Raw genomic sequence first — 22,062 nt, forward strand, 5'->3', positions numbered from 1 at the left:
TTAGTGGTATCTCTATTCATATATATATATATATATATGCAACATTTTTTCTCTTAAGCATACGATAACATAGTTGCAAAATAAATTGAAAAAAGTGTAGGTGCTAGGATATCACCCTGCATCACACCATTGTCAACCGATATGGGTTCCGACAGGCATCCGTGGAAGTTCAGTCGAGCCTTCATATTAGTGTGGAGCTCCCTGAGTGGGCATCCCAACCTCCCCAGAATTATCCATAGGGCACTTCTGTTCACCGTATCAAAAGCCTTAGTCAAATCAACAAAAACCTGATAAAGTGGAACGCAGTGTTCAGTACATTTCTCCTGCAACTGCCGAGCAGAGAAGATCATATCCGTGGTTCCTCTGCCCGGACGAAAGCCACTTTGGCTTTCTGGAATGACGGATGGACAAATATACTTTAACAATCTATTGAGTAGAACTCTAGAAAATACTCATCAACATTAGAGGGATTGTCAAAGAGATCAGAATAATGCTCGGTCCAATGAAGGAGAATCTTGTTAGGATCCTTTATAAGGGCAATTCCATCACTTGGGAGTAGGGGAGATGTAGATAGTGTTTGAGGACCAAAAGCTTTTTTAAGCAAATGGTACATGCGTTTGAGGTCTTTACAATCAAAAGCCATCTGGATTTGGTTGGCGAGTTTAGCCCACCACTGATTCTTCATTTGGTGGAGTCGCTTTTGGAGAATACCCTTGTTTGCTTTAAGTGACTGTCGGAGGGACTCTCGACCTTCATGAGAGGCAGACAACATCTTATGGTGCAACTCACTTTTAGCACTTAAGAGTTGAGTAATTTCAAAATCATTATCATCAAACCAATCTTGATGTTTAGATTTGCGGAAGCCAAGAACATCTACACTTATTTCATAGACTGTATTTTTAAAATGCGCCCATGACCCATCAAAGTCAGGAGAATTAACTACAGATCGAAGCTTTTCACGTACACTTGGATCATCCAGCCTGGACACATCAACCCACCTGGGAATCCCAACACTGCCCAACCTACACTTCCTCCTTATACAGACCTTCAACTTCCCGTGTACCAAAAAGTGATCTGTGCCGCATTCAGCTCCATGCATAACACGCACACTACATACATACCGCAAATCTACCTTCCTGGAAATAATGTAATCGATCAAGTGACCTTGTTTTGAACGAGGATGGGTCCAGGTAAACCTATGGACCTCTTTGTGGCCAAAGAAAGTGTTACAGATAGCAAGGTCAAACTGAGTGCATAGATGGAGAAGATGCAGACCATTACTGTTGACTCTACCTACGCTAAACCGGCCGAGTGAGTCCCAGGTGTGATGATCCTTGCCAACCCTTGCATTTAGATCACCCATGAGTAAGATCTTATCAGATAAAGAAATAGAGGATATGGTACGACAGAGATCTCTGTAAAACGCCATGATGGTGTCTTCATCATGACACATGGTAGGAGCATACACAGATAAAATCGTCATATACCTACTGTGTGCAAGAGGGAAGCGCATCATCATAATTCTGTCACTTACACAGATTGGCTGTTCAGTCCTCTTCACCAAATCAGAACGCACTGCAAGGCCAATTCCACCCACTCAACCCAGCCCTGATGGTTTTCCTTTCCAAAAATATATATATATATATATATATATATATATACACATATATATATACATATATATACACATATATATATATACATATATATATACATATATATATATATATATACATATATATATGTATATATATACATATATATATACATATATGTATATATATACATATACATATATGTATATATATACATATATATATATGTATATATATACATATGTATATATACATATGTATATATACATATATATATACATATGTATATATACATATGTATATATACATATATATATACATATGTATATATACATATATGTATACATATGTATATATACATATGTAAATACATATATAAATACATATATATATATACATATATATACATATATAAATACATATATATACATATATACATATATATACACACATATATATATATACATGTATATATACACATATATATATACATACATGCATATATATATATATATAATGCATGTATAATGCATGTATATATGTGTGTGTAATATTATAATGTATATCGTGTTTCAAGAACAGTAGGTCTCTTGTGTGAATGCACAGGTATTTAATAACAAAACCTGTTGAACACCAAGACACTAAAACGGAAATCATATTTGATTGATCAAACCATAGTGAAATACAAGGCGGATGGAAACAGGTTGAAGTGACAAACATAGCCATTAAAACATTGCTGTGTATGCATCAGTAACACATGTTCAGCAGAATTATTGATGCTTTCTTTAAAAAAAAAAATGAGCAAATGAATCGTTTCTGTTGATTCCATGATTTAACAAAAAAAATTCCTTTTATTAATGTTCAGATGATAAATGCTATGCAACAAGGAAAGAAAAAAAAATTCAATCTGATATATTTTTTTTTATTTGCAAAAAATATTTGACGAACAATCTGGATTATTCGAATTACTGTTCTCATCTTAAATTTTATTCTTACATTGACCTATGGCACAACGGATAAAATCCTAAGTATAATCAGTTGTAAGGGATAGTCATATGGGGCTTGAAGTATGTTGTGACCTTGAAGGGCTGATAATGATTAAAATAACACGGTGGTATATTTACAAGAGTATATTTACACAAATACAGAATAATATTTTACAGTGTGCGTTCGATTCTGTGACTATAACTGCCATCAGTGACTGCTATATTTTAACTATTCGCAGACTCTCGAAAGAGGTTAGCTCAACTTCACACTATAACACAAATCCTCTCAGAGAGACCAGTGTTCTCATAATGAATATACCCTAGACCCATCAAACTAACAGCAAAATCATACCCCTTCACTCTATAGGTCCTGAGGTACTGGAAGAGTTTTAATGTGACAACTTCATTCCTCAAACCACTTGCCTTTGGAATTCACTTCCTGCTTCTTGTTTCTCCTACTATACCAACACGTAGAAATTTAAATATAATATGTCCAAATATCTTACTGCTAAAGTTCCAACTTAGGTTACTTCCTTCCCATAAATTTGGCTCCAATCACAGTAGCTCCTTACACAGTAGTAGCAGGGAGGTGACAGTGAGTAAGTGACTGCCAAGTTTGAATCCAACAGAAACATTTTCACTTAAGGATATCGGCGACCTACATATGGTTTCTCTCGTAAGTACCAGATATCTTTCAAAAAATACTTCTAAATAGAAAGATATCAGAGAAACAAATGCCAACAATAATTATCTGAATCGAAATGAATGAATAGTGCTCAACAACAACAGCATTAGTAGAAATATATCTTGTTTGGAACAAATTGATAATTTTTAAAAATACAGTATTAAACTGAAACAGGGCAGATCAAAGAATATGTTATTTTAAATATAAGCAAGCAAGATCAACAGACCTGGTTATAAACATGGATTCATCTCAATATATGTCTGTTTAATTTGCAGATCAAAACATAAAAATGCTATTTAAATCTTTAACATGATGAACCAAGAGACAAAAAACTTGATACCTTGTATGTGGATGCTTGGACCCTTTGGAATTAAATGCTTAAAAAAACTTATTTAACCTTTCTGATAGAATTATTTAACTCATTTATCTTTTAAAATCCAACACAACCAGATCAGGCTGTCCGAAGATATCAACTTCCTGACTTAAATGCACCAAACATTGATGTTATTATGGTTATTATGTTTTTTTTTCCTTTCCCTTTCCAAAACTCCAAAATGTTTTGCAAATCCAAAAACAAAAATTACAATTTTTCTCTACAAAGCAACCAAACAAAACACCATGAATAAATATTTTTTTTTTACAAATGTCATCACTTATCAAGGAATGGAGGCCACTCGAGGAGAAGGATTAATGAGTATTTCGCAGTCAATTGGGAAATGTCATGGTAATTATTATTAGTGAAAATTTAGTAAATTGGATTTCTTAGGTGGACAACTCATCAAGAATTTGTTTATGTTGGACTTGAAGACAACGATATTGTAGTCAATTGAAAAGCAGAAAAATCGAACAGAGTTCCATAGGCGTGCAGCTCTAAGAAAAAAGCTTTGTTCATGAAATCTATGGTTAGGTTTAGGCACAGATAAAGAGTGGGGGAAATTATTGATAGTGGTTTCAGCTAGACGAGTGGTTTTCATGAAAATCAGGCTGAGGGGGGACCATAGGTTGGAGCTCAGACAAGCACTTGCTATGAAAATACCGATAAAGCAGAGACAAGCTCACAACGTCTGTAGGAAAGAAGTTGCAGGGCATCTCCTACTAGGCTATGAAGTCTATTTTGAACTCTGTGCCAAGGCAGGATAAGCTGCTTCTAGGAGCTCCTACTCAGATGGACGTACTTGACTCTTATTCAGGAAGAGAATGGCATCAGCAGTGAGATATCTACTGGAGTGGTAGAACGATCCCACCATTTTTCCAGCAGTTTTGGCAACGGATTTGATGTACGTTCCATCTCAGATCAGGAGTAAAGGTCAGACCTAGAAGCTTGTCAAAACATGGAGTCTCCCCCAAAAGAGAGCCATTTATTTCAATTGATGCCAGACGGGAATCAGAGCATTGATGATGGAAAGATAGCAGCTTGGTTTTGAATGCATTTATATAAAACACCTCTATTAAAATGATTGAACCCTAAAAGGGTTGATATGCCATAAAATAAAATATACATAAAATATATAAAATAAAACAAACACCACAAATAAATATTTGAAGATATAAACAACTTGAGGCATAAATTTTTTTTTTTCCAAAATTATCTGATTCGGCAGTAAGTAACTTGAAAAAGGTTGATATGCCATAAAACAAAACAACCAAACCAAACACCACAAATGAATATATAAAAATATAAAGAACTTGAAGCATAAAAACTTTTTTCTAAAATTACTAGATTTCACATTAAATAACTTGAAAAGGGTTGATATGCCATAAAAGCATAACAACTAGTAGTGTAACAGAATGTAAACGTGTGTATGGCAGCTGAATGCAAATGACCGAGCCGTGTGCGAAGTGACGTCATGGCAAGGAAGAAAGAAATAGTTTATAAAAACAAGAACGTGTAAGCAGATCGATCACGATCATGTTAGAGACACATGGATGACAACACAATCATGCATGGCGGGAGAAGGAGGAATAAGGAACTTTTTGTTAAAACCTGAAACAGCGAGTTGAATTTTTTCCTATTCGTTGTCTTTGTCTCCTTCGCGACGGAGTCTACAACATGGTGGGTTCCTACATGTTGATATGTGTGTAACATTACAGTAGGAGTTGATATTTCATAAAACAAAACAACTTAATTTAAGCATTACAGACCAACAGACAAACTGATCAGCAAAGATTTTGTAGAAATATTTGGACTTATCTTAGATAAGTCTATTCAATTAATCTGTTTAGCGATGAAAATACTATTTCAAACGTAAGCGTGATAAACAACGAACGGACAGAGCTCCTTGTATAGATATTTGGACGCATTACAAAAATAAAACAACAAAAATTACAAAAAACAGAAATGACGATATTTCGAGAGACATAAGTGACTAAGTAGGATTGGATGGGTAAAAATGAAATTGCAAACGTCAAAATCTTTTTGTTTTAAAATAAGTGAAGAGCCATTAGTTAAGAGGAATCAATCGAACTTCCTTCCGTGATAATTTACAAGAATAAAATGCTTGCAAATGAAAAATATTAAACTTTTCTGATAGAACAGAAATAGAAGCGAAATGAGCTATTTAGCATGCCATTTAGAATTGTTGAGCCAACTGATGCCGGATCAGGTCTCCTTTCTTATCTCCTACTGTAGGATACGGTAGCGACGTTCGATTTTCACAGTAATTCTACAGTTCACCTCCTCGACACGACCAGCTAGTCATCTTTCTGTAGTCGCAGGTGTGATGTGAAAGTCAGAGTTCCCATCATCTTTTCTTAGCTGATAGATGCAGTTATGTATAAGATAAAATAAAAAATATCCAACGACCTTGTAGTTTAATTGGTCATGTTTTAGTTTTTCATTCATTCATCCTAAGCTAAGCTAAGTGGTTAACGACACAGACTGACAACCTGGGTATGCCAAGTTCAAATCCAATTGGTTCCACAGAAACACTTTTACTAAGGGATGACTTTTATATAATAGTATAGATATTAACAAATTCTTCAGTTATTCTGTTAAGTAATCGATTTCAGCCAAGATTCAACCATGGTCTGCAAGCCTCAAAGTATTTGTCTTACCATTCGTTTGTCATAATCCATTAAACAGTGTTCTAGAATGGTCTTTAGGCCTTGATGGCTCGATGAATTCGTGACCCGTTAGTAAAAAATAATAAGTTGAATAAACACCTAAATATTGCTACACTACTAGCGTCATAGGAACTAGCACTACATGTTCCATGATCAGGCTGTTGGTGAATAAACGGCTAAACCAGATTTGTCCCATGTGACTGTTTTGTTGAAAACCAGCAACGCTAAAAACCACAGCTATTGTTTAAAATTTGAAATGTTATTAGAATTTATAAAAATCCAAACCCAACAGAAGAGCAGTTAGTTAGACTATCAGACTATCCGCGATCAATAGCTTGATCGATTTCCATCCTTAATAGATTTTTATATCGCCAAGAGAAATATTATTTGAAAATAAAAAGTTTGAGAAGGATCTTAAATGGTTAGAAGCTTGCATGTCTATTTCTCTAAGTTAAATAATTTGTTTTAAAGACAAAAATAATATCGGTTTTTCTTTCTTAAATGTCTAATAATTCTAATAATACCCAAACTTTCAAAAGTGTCGATATCATTTCAATAAAAAAATTATATATACTAACATTTCAATCTTTTGCCATGCACGAATGAAATATCATAATCCTACCTTGTTAGTGTTTGTTCTTGTATATACCCGTTCAATGGCTCTTCCAGAATGAGAAATCGCCGCCTCCAAATAAGTTTTTTTATACTTTGATAAATGGTCTAAGTCATGGAAAAACTGTTGGAAGACAGAAAGGTTTATTCGGCTTGATCTTCGTTTCAAATCACTTAACATTGGAGTATGGGGGGGTAAACAGACAGATATTGATATTCACTCCTTAATCATAACTTATCTGCACATTTTAAAATGACATGTTCACATGTCTAGTTCTTCCAAAGAACTCCTTAAACCTCTATTGCCCACTTTCTCCAGTGTCATGTGAAGTCATATTTGATTGTTATTTGTTGTTCGTTTAAAGCTGGCATACTTCAAAATTAATGTTAAAGCGATGTTTACATACGTTTTCTTTTATAAAAAAATTATTATTTAGTCGCTTTTAACGTATATCATTTTTCTATTTACTAGTTCCTGTTAGGTTAAACGTCTTTCACCAGAAAGGAAGGGAGACAGAGTAACATGGCGAAGAAAGTAGGAATAAAGTGTTGATAGAAAAGTGATCAGAAGAATAATTTAAAAAATAGAACATCTAGAATAAATCAGATAAGCACAAAGACAAACTTACACATTAATACAAGTAGGCAGATTAGAACAGGTAAAAAGAATAAAACAATATGATATTGACCTTTAGAACAAGATACAATCATAAAAGTCGCAGAGTACAAGGACAGATACCAAAAAGATTTAAAGGTCAAATGATTGCATGGACGAAAAAACACAGAGAAAACACATTGAATTAGACGTTTTTTTGTCTCATCCGTTAGATTGATTGGATATTATAAACGTGCGGTCTACTGTTTTATCTTAGTTTGAGTTCACACTAATGAAGATAAACCTAAGGTTGGAATAAGATGTATCAGATTTAAAAAAAAAAAAAAAAAAATGAGGAAATCGCTCCAGACAAGCCATTTGATGTAAGGAGTTAATAAGTACGAAACATAATTATCACAAAGACAGGAGATCCCTATTGACTTAAAGGTAGGAAGAAAACAGTGAACAGGAAGAGAGTTTCACAACTTTCCAATAAATGTTTATAAGATGGATAGATTGATGATGAATACTATGAAGGGATAAAAGGTCTCCACATACTAGCTAATAAAAACAATAAGCAACCAAAAAAGACAGCAATACTTCTCCTTTGTCAGAACAAGCTTAGATTAGGAAGTTGTATTACAATAAGGTATGAGACAGCAAATTGACCGAAACACTAGACCAACGAGTCAAACAAGCTGGAACAAAAGAAGCAGAGAATAGATGAAAAAATTCTGGAGAATATATGCCAGAAAAGTATTTATAGAAAAGACTGAGAATAGCAACATCACATCTGTGTGTGTGTGTGTGTGTGTGTGTGTGTGAGAGAGAGAGAGAGAGAGAGAAAGTGGCAAATATTGTGTGTATATCTCATTACGTGTGTCTCTTTGCATTTATGTATGTAATTGTTATACACTTAGTGTCTATGCATATATATGCGATAAAGCTCACTATAACATTTTTCTGTTATCTTGGTCTTTTCGCTCATTGCTGCAAAAAGGAACTGCATGCACAAAATAATGTTTGAGGCTTCCTGTAATTAGTTAATGCTTGGTTTATTCTTCTAGGTCTTGCCTATTCCACATCTTTCTTTTGTTGGTTAGCTTAACTCTTTTTTGTATATTTGTTTCTGACATATGTTTTGCGCCAATCTCGACATGTCTGTTCCATCCAAAATCGAAAAGAAGACTGACTTGCATGCGAGAGAAAAGATATCTTCCTCTCTTTCTTTCTTTCTTTCTCTCCTTCTTTCTTTCTTTTTTTCCGTGTTCTCTTTCACATGAATCCGAATGACCTATTCCAGGTGCTATCATTGACCCCAGCTACAGAGTTTGACATACGTCATCACTTACCCTTTGGCTATTTTTGTACTAACCAACCTTCACAGCAAAATCATCATTTCAACATGCAGGCGTAACCCGGGATAGATTACATATCACAAGGAAGAAAGGGTGAAACCAATCAAATTCCAAATATTTATATTCCCAATCATTTCAGGGCACTAAATGTAGACATTAATTTACAAAGTACCAATGGTGACCCACCGGATTACGAATCATGTTTTTTTTTTTATAAACGTCACATGCTTTATTAGTAAAATAGATCTTTCTTTTTAGTTCCGAAACTATCTCAATATTAACTATCTTGAAACATTCTCATTATTAGCTCTTAAAACAAATTATATTTCTTGCACGTTGTTTATGAGACAAGAAAAATTGAATTTCGAAATATGCAGATCTGACTTAATGAACTAAACTATGTGTTAACGAGAAATATTTTTCTGTTTAAATTGTGTGTTATATACATACCTTCTTTTTTGTACGTCATTCAGACATATATAATACAAGTAAATTAATTTAATGCTGAAAAATGTTACATTCATACAATTCCTTATAAAATTGAAACCTTCTAAAGGACAACTAGCAAGCATCTAAAGAAAAACAAACCAAAGACAACACTTTGGTGTCTGCAAACGTCCTAATGTAATAAACACATAAGAGAAAAGAATAAATTCGATTTAGCGAGGACCAATTATAATGCTACACGAGAGAAACATCAGAAAACGAAGTTAATAAACCACATTTATTAGTAAAATTGCAAATAGAATATAAACCGAGAAGGAATGCGATATGTATTTATGAATGTTCGCATTTCGAAATTGTATTTATTGCCTATTATGATATGATGAGGTGACAAAATAAGCATTTTTCTTTGGCTGCCCATTAGCAATATTCTTATCATCCTGAGTAAATATCTCTTATTGTGTGTATTATATAATTAACTAGGAGGTAGATTCGACGTTGCCCGGGATTGAATGATGATCCACGAATATTTCACACTCCCATATTTTTATTGTCATCAAAATCGGTGAACTCGCCGATTATTCAATCAAATCTATTGATTGCCTTTTCTGATTAGGGACCCATTCTGGTGGACCGGGAGAAAGCTTCACGTGCTTCCACGCAGTGACTTGGTCCACAATACATTGTAGTCTATATTGCACTGTAGAGAACCTATTGTTGATTTTATAACATTATTATATATAATGTATTGAATTAAAGTTTAAAATGCAAAAGTCAAGTATCATAGTGCAATCGTGCTCTAAATAGAAACATTCATTTTGTATGCGCCCTTGTAATATCAAAGAACCTACTGTTGATTTTGTATACCAGAACTTTCTGATTGTGTGGTAATAAAACATCTCAAATGCACTTGTGATGTTATGCTGTATAAGATGTTAATTTTTTCATCAGATGTTTTCGATTATTGATCGAAGACATTCCAATACAAAACCGATTTAAGAACACTACCAGATACATAGAGTACATTTGTGTGAAATTTCATAAAAATCGGACCAGCTGTTTTAGAATACATAGAGAACGAACTCAAACACAGAAACACATTTTATTTCTATAATAGATAGATGTATAGATAGTGATTTTTCATAATGGTAGGATAGACATTATGTAAAAAGAAAATTTCTATAAATATTACAGGATTTCAAACAATAAAAGATAAGTACATCTCCAGAACTAGCAAGATTCATAGAATTTAAATAGTCGAAGGCGACTTAACTGATCCTCTCAGTTAACAAATAATTCAAGAAGATGCATCCATAGTCACTGCAGAGATCCGTGCACTTGATGACCCTTTAGATCGTCGTTGAAATTTAAAACAAAAAAATCATTATATTCTTATTCCTTGTTTATTATGGAATCCCTAAAAAGATAAAACTTGATAACCTATTAATAATCAAATTGCTACATAAATTAAAAGAATAGAATAAATAATTTTCTGTTGGGTGCCAGGCCACGTTGGTGTCCAAAGAAACGAGAAGAATAATACTGCAGCAAGGAAAATGTTAGGAATGGTTCCCTACAAAACAAAATATATTCATTTCTCCTGAAGGGAGAAGAACCTCCAACATGTCAATCAATTTGAACACATACTCATTGCCTGTAAAGATCTCTAATAAACCAGATAAAAATGCCCCCAAATAGAAAATAAGAAGGATTTTTTTAACAATGCATTGTAGACAATATATTCAAATTTTGAAAGTTACAGGACTTTAAGAAAACAATTTGAACAGCACAAAAGTCTCTTTACCCACCATCCAAATATTTCTACCACGATACGCTTAAAAAAGAAAGAAACCGATATACCACCCAATATTATTGTAAATAATCTATACATGGAAATGGAAACGGCACTAACCCTATGCAGATTTAACCAGCTTCCTCAAAAGGAGGAAGTTCCGTGGGAGTATGAAGTTCACAAGCGGCCTCCAGTCACATGTATTTCCTGTTAGGGGAGATGATGACATTAAGTTTTTGCAGCTCTTGCAGGTAGGTATCGACGTCTTCCTACATATAGCGCCTGGAATTTCCAAATTTATCACCTATTTGGTACTGACCAGACTAAACGTTGCTTAACTTCGGTGATCCAATGAAACCCGGTGTGTCAACGTTATTATGCCGTATATAATCTGTACATAATCTACATAATTAACTTTTCATTATATTAAATGACCTTACATGATTAGAATGCTGTTTAAAATCAAACAATCAATCAATCCTTTTCCATTAGCTACTACATAAGGGATTTATGTATGGACGCTACTCCTTTCCTTGGGTCGATCTATTCGGCCTTGATTTTCACTTTTATTACTGAGTGTTTAGCAAGAAAGCACCATTTTCTGAGTTTTTGATATGATTGAACTGAGGATTGAACCTTGATCTCTCAAGCCATTAGCGAACATTTTGTTAATAATGTAAAATGGTTTGGTTTGGTTGTTTTGTGTTGCCGCATATCAAACTGTTTTGAGTTAATACGGAATCCCGTTATTTTGGGAAAAATGTTTTATGCTTCAAGTTCTTTATATTTTCGAAATTTTATTCAACGTGTTTGGTGTAGTTATTTCGTAAAGGAAAATAGTTTTTGCTTCTGGCTTTGCAGAACATGATTGAGTTTCGCAAAGAGAAATGGCAATAATATTAATGTTTGGTGCATTTTAGGTCAGTAAGCCGGTATCTTCAGACAGTCTGATCTGGTAAGGCCATTAATGTAAAACGGGTTAGTATATTTAAATATGAAAAAATACATATTTTCAAACAGTCATCCAATGAAGTTAAAAGAACGTTTTAGTTGTTAAATTTGATATGTTTTTTATTTTATTATTTTTTTTGTATTTTTTATTTTTTTCAAATATTTGAAATAAAATTAATTTATTGCAATTCTGTTTTAAGACTTGATGTAGTAAAAAAAAAACCTGCCACTAATGTAAAGTAATTTTACTTAATCGTTTGTCAATAAATAAAAATGTATTGTTGCATGCAAAGTTTCTATTTATTTTGAAATTAAGCATTAAAAAATCCTCATCATTTTTCTCCAGTATATTTTTGTAATGTTTAATTATTTGCTTTTTATACCTTTTTAAACATATCTATATCTGGGTAAAACCGCAGTTTAGTGGCTTGAACATAATATTAGTTTGGTGCAAAAATAATGTCGTTTTTGACGTTCAACTATATATAAAAACGACATTATTTTTTGCACCAACCTAATATGATGAAAATTTTTATACTTTGTCAAGACGAGAAAGAGTGCTTTGTGCAGCACCTCCCCAGATGTGGTAGCAGTATTCCATCTTTGTAAGTATCTGACTCTTATATAGGTGGAAGAATTTGGCACTTTCTGGGGTAAAACTGCAGTTTAGTGGCCTGAACATAATGCGATAAATATTGTTTTTTTTGTTCAATATTAGTTAATGAAGAACCATTTCAAGTTAAAATCTATTTAGTACTACGCTTTTAATCTTAAGAACATGTTTGAACTGTATACATATGCTGAAAGAATCACTAAGAAAAACACTGGAGTTTTCAGACAGACGGTAGTTAGTGATTATTCCAGCATATGTACACGTTTCAAGCACATTCTAATTCTGCCCTTGTGTGGAAGCAAGTAAACAGGGATCCAACGATGATTGACATGCCACCAAAAAAATAAATAAATAACAACCAATATTCGAAGTTTTAAAAAAGCATAAATCGCATATTTTTTGTGGTTATGGCTGAAAACTGGCCGAAAAATAAAGAAAATCGAGACCATGTTTATATGACTAATTAATCAAATTCCCTAAACAGAAATTGATATATATTACAAATTAAAAAATAATACTAAAGAGGAAAATGTTCAACGTCAATTCATTCATTTTGTATGAATCAGATGGTTCTATTGTTGGCATTGGTTTCCCTGATATCTTTCTAGTTAGAATGCTTTTGAGAAAGATATTGTGAAGGTTACGAACATCCTAAATGAAAGTATTGGAACATCCAAATATTCAATCCCTGTCGTTAGTCACTGCATAAAATTCTAATTCTAGAAAGTCAAGGGGGACCACGCGAGGTATGAATAGATTATATACATTCTGACTGAAAATGTTTGTGGAATGTTTCCTGGATTCGAACTTGGTACACCCAGGTTGTCAGTTTGTGTTGGTAAACACTTAGCCACCGTCACCTCCCCAATGTCAATAACAATTTCAGGCGTGTAACAACAAACAATAGTTAACTAATAAAATATCTTTTCTCTTTACACTTTGAATCAATCTATAGTAGTCGAAAGAATTAAATGTTTTTTCTCAAATTATTTAATAAAAAAATATTCTATTGTATTGTTTATACTAGTGAATGTCTTAACTAAATTATTGCTGAATTTCTGTTGATAATCGTTATATTTTAATTAATTAAATGTTTTCTTTTCTCTATGATATCTATACACTTCTGCCTTTAAACATAAAATGTAGACTATGTAGACAAAAAGATGAAACAGTTGACCACATTAAGTGAATGCAGCAAACGGGTCAAGAAAAATATAAATATAAACATCGTAATTCTATAATATAGACGGATAGGAATGTTGCAACCGACTAGTCTTTAAACATGCAGACAATTTGTACGGTCACATAACCCAGCCATTATTAAAATGCAAATAACAATTTACTAGGACATGAAAATAATAACATTTGATCTTATTCAAGCAAGAAGATTGGGCATGATGAAAGTGAGAAGAAATATGTCCTGGCAAATAGAAAATTTTCTCATGCCATCAATTAATAGTGCTGTTTTACATCTTTTGGAATTTCCCCAATGTATCTATTTTTGTTTCCTTTGGTTGAGATGGCTACAACTGTTTAGAAGTATTTGAGGATCAAATGTGTTTTGATCCCCCAAACACAAGATTGATTCAGTAATTGGAGATTTGAATCGCCTGATCAGTCACTGAATGGTCAATATCAATTTCATCTGATGAATAATCGATACAATATTCTACATTATTCAAATTAACATGACTAGTTTTGTATCGATTTTTTAAACAGTAATCACTTGTGATGACAAAGAATTTTTTGTATTCTACTATTTTCTTGACATTTTCCTTCTCTACAAATTTCTTGACAATTTCTTTGTGAGGTGGCCACTTTTCAACAATGGTGAGGAATTTTAATGAAATACTACGCCATTGTTTTCAGTTTTATTTTTAAATATGGATGTATATCTTGTTTGTCTAGTAACACATTATGAATTATATGCATTACTAATATTATAAAGAGTAGTGCTACCATTTCAGGCTGTCTGAAGATACTGGCTTCCTGACCTAAAATGTAGCAAACATTGATGTAATTGTTTTTCTTTCATTTTCCCTTTGCAAAAGTCAATCATGTTCTGCAAAGTCAAAAATGAAAACAACAATTTCCTTTACAAAACAACCAAACCAAACACAATGAATAAATATTTAAATATTGTTACAATATTTTTTACTATATAATGAGGTATGATCTCGCACAGTTGGGAGATTCTATTTATAAACGATGCTGATAGGAACTGACGAATCAAATTAATTCACGTTCTGCTACCAACCAATCAGAAACCAGAATTGCTCCCTAAATATTAAACCTTTCTGTAGCAATTTCGCATATGTTTTCTTCGTGTCAACACGGGAAGAATTTTTTGCTCTGTGGATTCCAATTTGAGCACTGTCTACTGCAAACCAGTCACCTCCCAGGATTTGTGTAGAACAACGAACCATCGGAAACTGTTCCATCTACTGCAAGCCAGTCACCTCCCAGGACTTGTGTAGAACAACGAACCATCGGAAACTGTTCTGTCTACTGCAAACCAGTCACCTCCCAGGATTTGTGTAGAACAACGAACCATCGGAAACTGTTCCATCTACTGCAAACCAGTCACCTCCCAGGACTTGTGTAGAACAACGAACCATTGGAAACTGTTCTGTCTACTGCAAACCAGTCACCTCCCAGGATTTGTGTAGAACAACGAACCATCGGAAACTGTTCCATCTACTGCAAACCAGTCACCTCCCGGGACTTGTGTAGAACAACAAACCATCGGAAACTGTTCTGTCTACTGCAAACCAGTCACCTCCCAGGACTTGTGTAGAACAACGAACCATCGGAAACTGTTCCATCTACTGCAAACCAGTCACCTCCCGGGACTTGTGTAGAACAACAAACCATCGGAAACTGTTCTGAAATTAAACATGGCTTACACTTCTAGAAATATATAAAGAACTTGGAGCATAAAAAGTTTTTCACAAAAGGGCCAGATTCAATATCAAATGACCTGGAAAGGGTTGATATCTCATAAAACAAAACAGCCAAACCAAACCAAAAACTATGATTGGATATTTAAAAATATAAGGACGAAAATCAAAACTTTTATCAAGCCATTAAATAATCTGAAAAGGGTTGATATGATCTCCAGGCTTTGATAAGTGGTGACTCCTTTGTAAAATATTAAAAAAAACTACGATTGATTTTATAAAATTATTTCATATAATAGCTTGAATTAAAGTTTAAAATGTAAAAATCATGTGTCATGGTCCAATTATGCTATAACTAGAGATTTCAAACGCACCCCTGTCTTTTCAAAGAATTTACAGTTTATGGGCCTTTCTGCTTGTGCGGTGATAAAACTTCTTGAATGCACCTGTGATGTTAGGCTGTATAATGTTAACTTTGGTCAAACTTTCTTTCTTCTTCAATCTGGCTTGGTTGATTATCGATTTTTTATGCTTATACATGCCATTCTGATACTAAACTGTTGTGGACGCACCCCTACTGCTTGGAATAATGAACTATTCCATGACGTTACTTCCGTCCATGACGTCACTTCCGGATAACGAGCACCGGTTTACTGTCAGTCAGAGATGGACACGCAGAGAGTATGGTCATCAGCACTAGTCCAACAGTGAGCAAAGATATAGCTCAGTTACCTCTTTCATGTATTTTCGTTAATACATGTTTATTTAAATGTTACTGTGTCTTCCTCATCAATTATTAACACTACAACATAATCCTATCTAAGAACACTCCCAGACATATCAAGTTAATTTGTGCGAAATTTACAAAAAATAGGCCCAGTCATTTCAGAATTTATAGAGAACGAATTCACACAAACACAAAGTTTCTTATATATATATATATATATATATATATATATATATATATATATATATATAGGAGCAAGTAGTTAATAAAACATGTTAAAAAACACTTTGAAAAAGAGATAAAAACCTATTTCATTTTAAAAAGGAAGCAGGAAATAAGTGGGTAGGCCTATATATATATATATATATATATATATATATATATATATATATATATATATATATGTAAGTTATAAAAATATATATGGCAATTAAGCTACACAGAATATTCCGCATTTCATTCTTGTTTAGAATTCGTCAGGTTTATATATAATTTTATGAAAACAGATATAAGGCAAGAAAATACAAAACTAGCAGTATATGAACCAAACATAACTAATTATTTACGATTTCAGAATTAATATAAAGAAAACCAAAGAGCAATCCAGCAAAAATTGAGCATCAAAGGTAACAGGATTATAAATTATATAAGTGGATTACTGAATAATAAATATAAAAATAAACATCTTATTTTTATTCCATTCATTAACTGTGAAAAAAGAACAGCAGATACTTGACTTTACTAATAGGTAATTGATGGCAGGAGTCCAAACCAAAATCATGTCATGTCTTGGAGACATAATTGTATTAAGGACCGATAACCTATAGCGAAATCCACTTTTTACTTATATGCTACAGTCCTTCTTAATCCCTCCCTTCTTTTTAATTCCATACTGCATGCCATTTGTCTATTTTCTGTATTAGCCAATTTTCGATTGGCTGAAAAATAATGCAAGTAATCAATTTAACAAAACTTCTTCTTCCAATCATATTAGACCTTTGGCTCTCAGCCCAGCCAACTTTTTCATTGGTGCTTTTTGAGACATAACTATAAGACTCTCTAATTCTATTGCTGCATTGAACTGACCTCTATTTATCATTGGCTCTCTCTCTAAACCGTTTTCGCCTTCAAATCCATGCTCCAGGCTAGAGGCATGCTTATGAGAGAATGCAAGCTTACGGCAAGAAATGAACAGAAACACAGGAGTACGGTTTGATAAGTAGATTCAAACAAAATATATCTATGCTTGTTCACTATGAACTGAAAATTTTCAGCATTTTTGACACAGGGTATATAATATATATATATACATTTATATATATATAATATATATATATATACATTTATTTAAAACGTATAATATATATACATTTATTTAAAACGTTCTCTGTTTGTAAATACCAATCGTAATGGGTTAAAAATCTTTTTCATGAATAAATCTTTTTATAATGAAAAAGATCTTTTTTATATATAAGTTTTGTAAATTTTTAATCAAGTCAAAGCTCAATGAATATATATATATATATATATATATATATATATATATATATACATATATATATATATATATTACCCTTCACCGGACTACCCATTCATGTGAAATCTTTTTATCATTTATATCTTATACCTCCTATTCCCCTTACCTAACCATTTTTTTAACCAAGTAAGATCTGTGACTTACTTGTGGTTTCATTAAATACTTTTACATGCAAAACCCGATCCCGCATTTTGCTAATTCCTGCCGTCTGATGAAAAGGAGAGTATTTCTTCGAAACTCCGTGGATTAAGGACTATCCACTGATCTTGTGCTTCCTTTTAAAATTAAATATGTCTTTAACTCTTTTTCAAGATGTTTTTAACATGTTTTATAAATCATTTATTCATATATATATATATATATATATATATATATATATATATATATATATATATATATATATATATTATATATATATAGGTTAGTCATTTATTTAAAACGTTCTCTTTTTGTAGATACCAATTATAATGGGTTAAAAGTCTTTTTCATGAATAAATATTTTTTATAATGAAAAAGATCTTTTTTTATATATAAGTTTTGTAAATTTTGAATAAAGTCAAAGCTCAATGAATGCCTTTTTATTGGGTTTTCCAGAGCATATATAGTGTAGTATAATAATTCTCCAGGTTTTTTCAGTTGGTTATTTATTACTTTTCAGAAGGTATCCATTACAATATTGTTTGGTATTGCAACTAACAAGTCTGCAAAATTATGTTATTGCTGCATATTTAGTCACATACTCTTCAGATGTTTACGTTAAAGAACTTATAAAAGCACCATTTTAGACAACTTACATGGTTCATGTAAACGACACACTCGACCGTTCCTTCTGGTTTTTTAAGTCGTTCTGTAGTTCCTTCTCAGTTACTAAGACTATGTTAATCGCAATACGAAACAATATTGTAATGGATACGTTTTGATAAGTAATAAAAAATCAACTGAAAAAACTTGATATTTGAAACTTGGAGAAGTATGACTACACTATATTTGGAACTTATAGAATTATGGTACCTCACTACATATATATATATATATATATATATATATATATATATATATATATATATATAAAGCTAAACGTCTCTGTGTGTGTGTGTGTGTGTGTGTGTGTGTGTGTGTGTGTGTGTGTGTGTGTGGTCACGAATAGGCTCCTATATGGTTGACTATTCTTAAAAACTGATTATATATAATGATAGAAGATGTATCGAGACACAGGAATGGGTATGTTTGATCTTGAAGAATGGTGGTTCATAAAAATTGTGGGGTCTGCGTTCGCACCTGGTCCACAAAGTATGGGCATAAAAAAAAACCGTTTACACGGGATTTTCATATAGCTGTACATAAAAATATTTTGATAAGTATGTTTTAACTTAAATAGAGATGGTATAATAAAATTGTGGGGTCTGCGTTTGCACCAGGCCTTCATAGAATGGAAATAGGAACAAACTTTAATAAAGACTTTTCATATCTATCTGCGTAATTATACTTTGATAATTATGTTTCAGTTTGAAGAAATATGGAATAATAAAATTATGGGGTGTTCGTTCGCACCTGTCCTCCATAGAATGGAAATATGTCACAAAGTTTAACAAAGCTTTTAATATAGATCCACAGAATATTGTGATAAGTGTTTCAGTATGAACAGGTATGGTATAATAAATTATGGGGTTTATCTATTTTCTTTTTACTTTCATCATATTTTGCTTTGGTTTTGATACCCCCAAATTCGAAGCTATCTCTTTACAACCCTTCCTTTTCATAACCTATCATACTTTCATAAATCAGAGTCCATTTTCTGTAGGCTGTTTTTTTAACCCAGTCAACGACGGGTACTTTTGCTAGGATATATAGTTTAGTATCAGAATATATATAAATATATATAGTCTTGGAAATTTTTTAACCTTTAAAACTATATATAAAAAAACTTATTTAATTTTTATACTTTTTTATCATCCGTTAGAAAACTAGTCAGTAAGTCATTTAATCACCTGCAATCAATGCCTCAACTTGCTCTCTCGAATTCACTATAGTACTAATGTTAATTTAAAGAATAATCTGATGTTTAACATTAAACACTGTTTCGGGGTTTAATAAATATATATATATATATATATATATATATATATATATATATATATATATATATATATAGTGTAGTACCATAATTCTCCAAGTTCCAAATATCAAGTTTTCTCAGTGTGTGTGTGTGTATATATATATATATATATATATATATATATATATATATATATATACACTCGAAAAGTGTTTTCCTTTTTTATAAAAGGTAAGCGATTAATTTTAACAAAGGATCATTAAATATTTCCTTCATCATAATATGTACCTATTTACAATGCCTCCCCACGGGGCAAAGTTAGACACCAGGGTCGTTTTTTAACGTAGATAATCATCATGTTATTCGGTTAATGTTCGTTTTATATGCTGTGATGTGTTGTACGGCTTTTAGAACTTGACTTTCAAACTCATCTATCTCTGGTCAGGTCTTTAATTATCCTTCTTTCTTTCAAATCCATTATTTTTATTTCCTACTATGTTTTTCTTTACCTTCCACTCTGAACTTAACCTGCTACCTCAATGTTTGTACATCTACTAATCAAAAGTTAAACTCTTATTTATTTTTTCAATATGGTTATACCATTGAAGGCTCCTTTATGCAAACAGACACATATAATGTTCAGATTTAACCCCTTTTGGAGATAATCAGATCCAATCCTGTTTTTTTAGATTCATATTACACATCCATTGTATCGTTTTCATATCATTTCTCTCCATGCAACATATGTCCTCAACTCTCACTGACAGGTTTCACTTCCATGCATCATCACCTGATAGACCATTCCCTTTGTCGACAGCAGTAATGTAGCAGTCATAAATAAAGATTTATTTTCTCTTGTAGAGAAATGTCCCTGCTAGGTGATTTGATTATACACAGACCGATTAGTTTGCAGAGTACATTGATTTGATCTGTCTTTTTTAGAACAACTTCAGCATCTTTGGGAATCATGTACAGTCAGCAGAGGGGCTCTGGAAAGCAACAAATAGAGATGTCTCCTCTCTTTCTTCTGTTCCTGTCCACTGGACGCTCTTGCACTGAATATCCTTCACCTGAAGGTAACTACTAACAGACCTTTGATAGCTCGAAGAAGTTTCTTCACATGGACACTGTCCATCTATACCAAATGGGAGGTGATGGTGGCTAAATTGTTAATGAGACAGACTAACAATCTGGGGGTGTTAAATTGGAATCCAGTTTGTTCCACTAAAAAAAACATATTCACTGGATGCTGGAAACCTTCACATGGTCCCATTTGTATGTACCTAATATCTTTCTAAAAGGAATTCTAACTAGAAAGATATCAGGGAAATGAATGCCAATAATAATAATCCATATTATTTAGATTCTTCAAACTACTTGAGTGCTATTTTCGCAAGGGTTCAGTCAATCTAACCTCTGATCTTCTTCAGGTGTATTTTATCGAACTCGGACACATAGAACATTGTTGAACTGAGACGCATAGCACATTGGATAAATTGTTTGGTAAAATTCAGTTGTAAGTTATATTCTTTTGAAGGTTAAAAGTTTAATCCTCAGTGTAGGCAACACTCAAAAATATAATTGCGAATTACTTAGGATTTCTACCCAGTCCTGGCTGACGGAACGAGAACATGCTACTCATGTGGATTATATAAAGGGTTCCATTCAACATTCTTTACAGATTTCGTGTTCGACTGAAAGATTCACGAGTTCAACAAATTACACATAAAGAAGTTGGCGGTTACTGTTGTGGCCGACTATCTCTGTTACCTATGAATTAATCCATACATAATAAATACCTGAAGACAAATCCAGAAGGCGGGAGTCGATATCCAGTGAATCAACTAAGGTTGTTCGTTGGCTAGACGAACAACTCTCACAGTTGTATGTTTTTTGTCAGTATATTTTGTTACTCTATTCCCATGTTCTGTTTTCCTTGTGACCCCTTAAACAGGATCATAACAATTACATATTATTATGTACTTCCGAAAATGATATACTCTACATAGTTTCTTAAATAACATGGATTAAGCAGCTACTGAAATAATATAAAGCTATATGTTTTTTTTAAATAAATTGGAATTACGCATCTTATACAATTACAACAAATTACATAGTTTCTCAAATAACATGAAAGTCATAGCAGAT

Source organism: Euprymna scolopes, chromosome 3 (assembly GCF_053919585.1).
Source record: "Euprymna scolopes isolate OS-2025 chromosome 3, ASM5391958v1, whole genome shotgun sequence".
NCBI classification, from domain to species: domain Eukaryota; kingdom Metazoa; phylum Mollusca; class Cephalopoda; order Sepiida; family Sepiolidae; genus Euprymna; species Euprymna scolopes.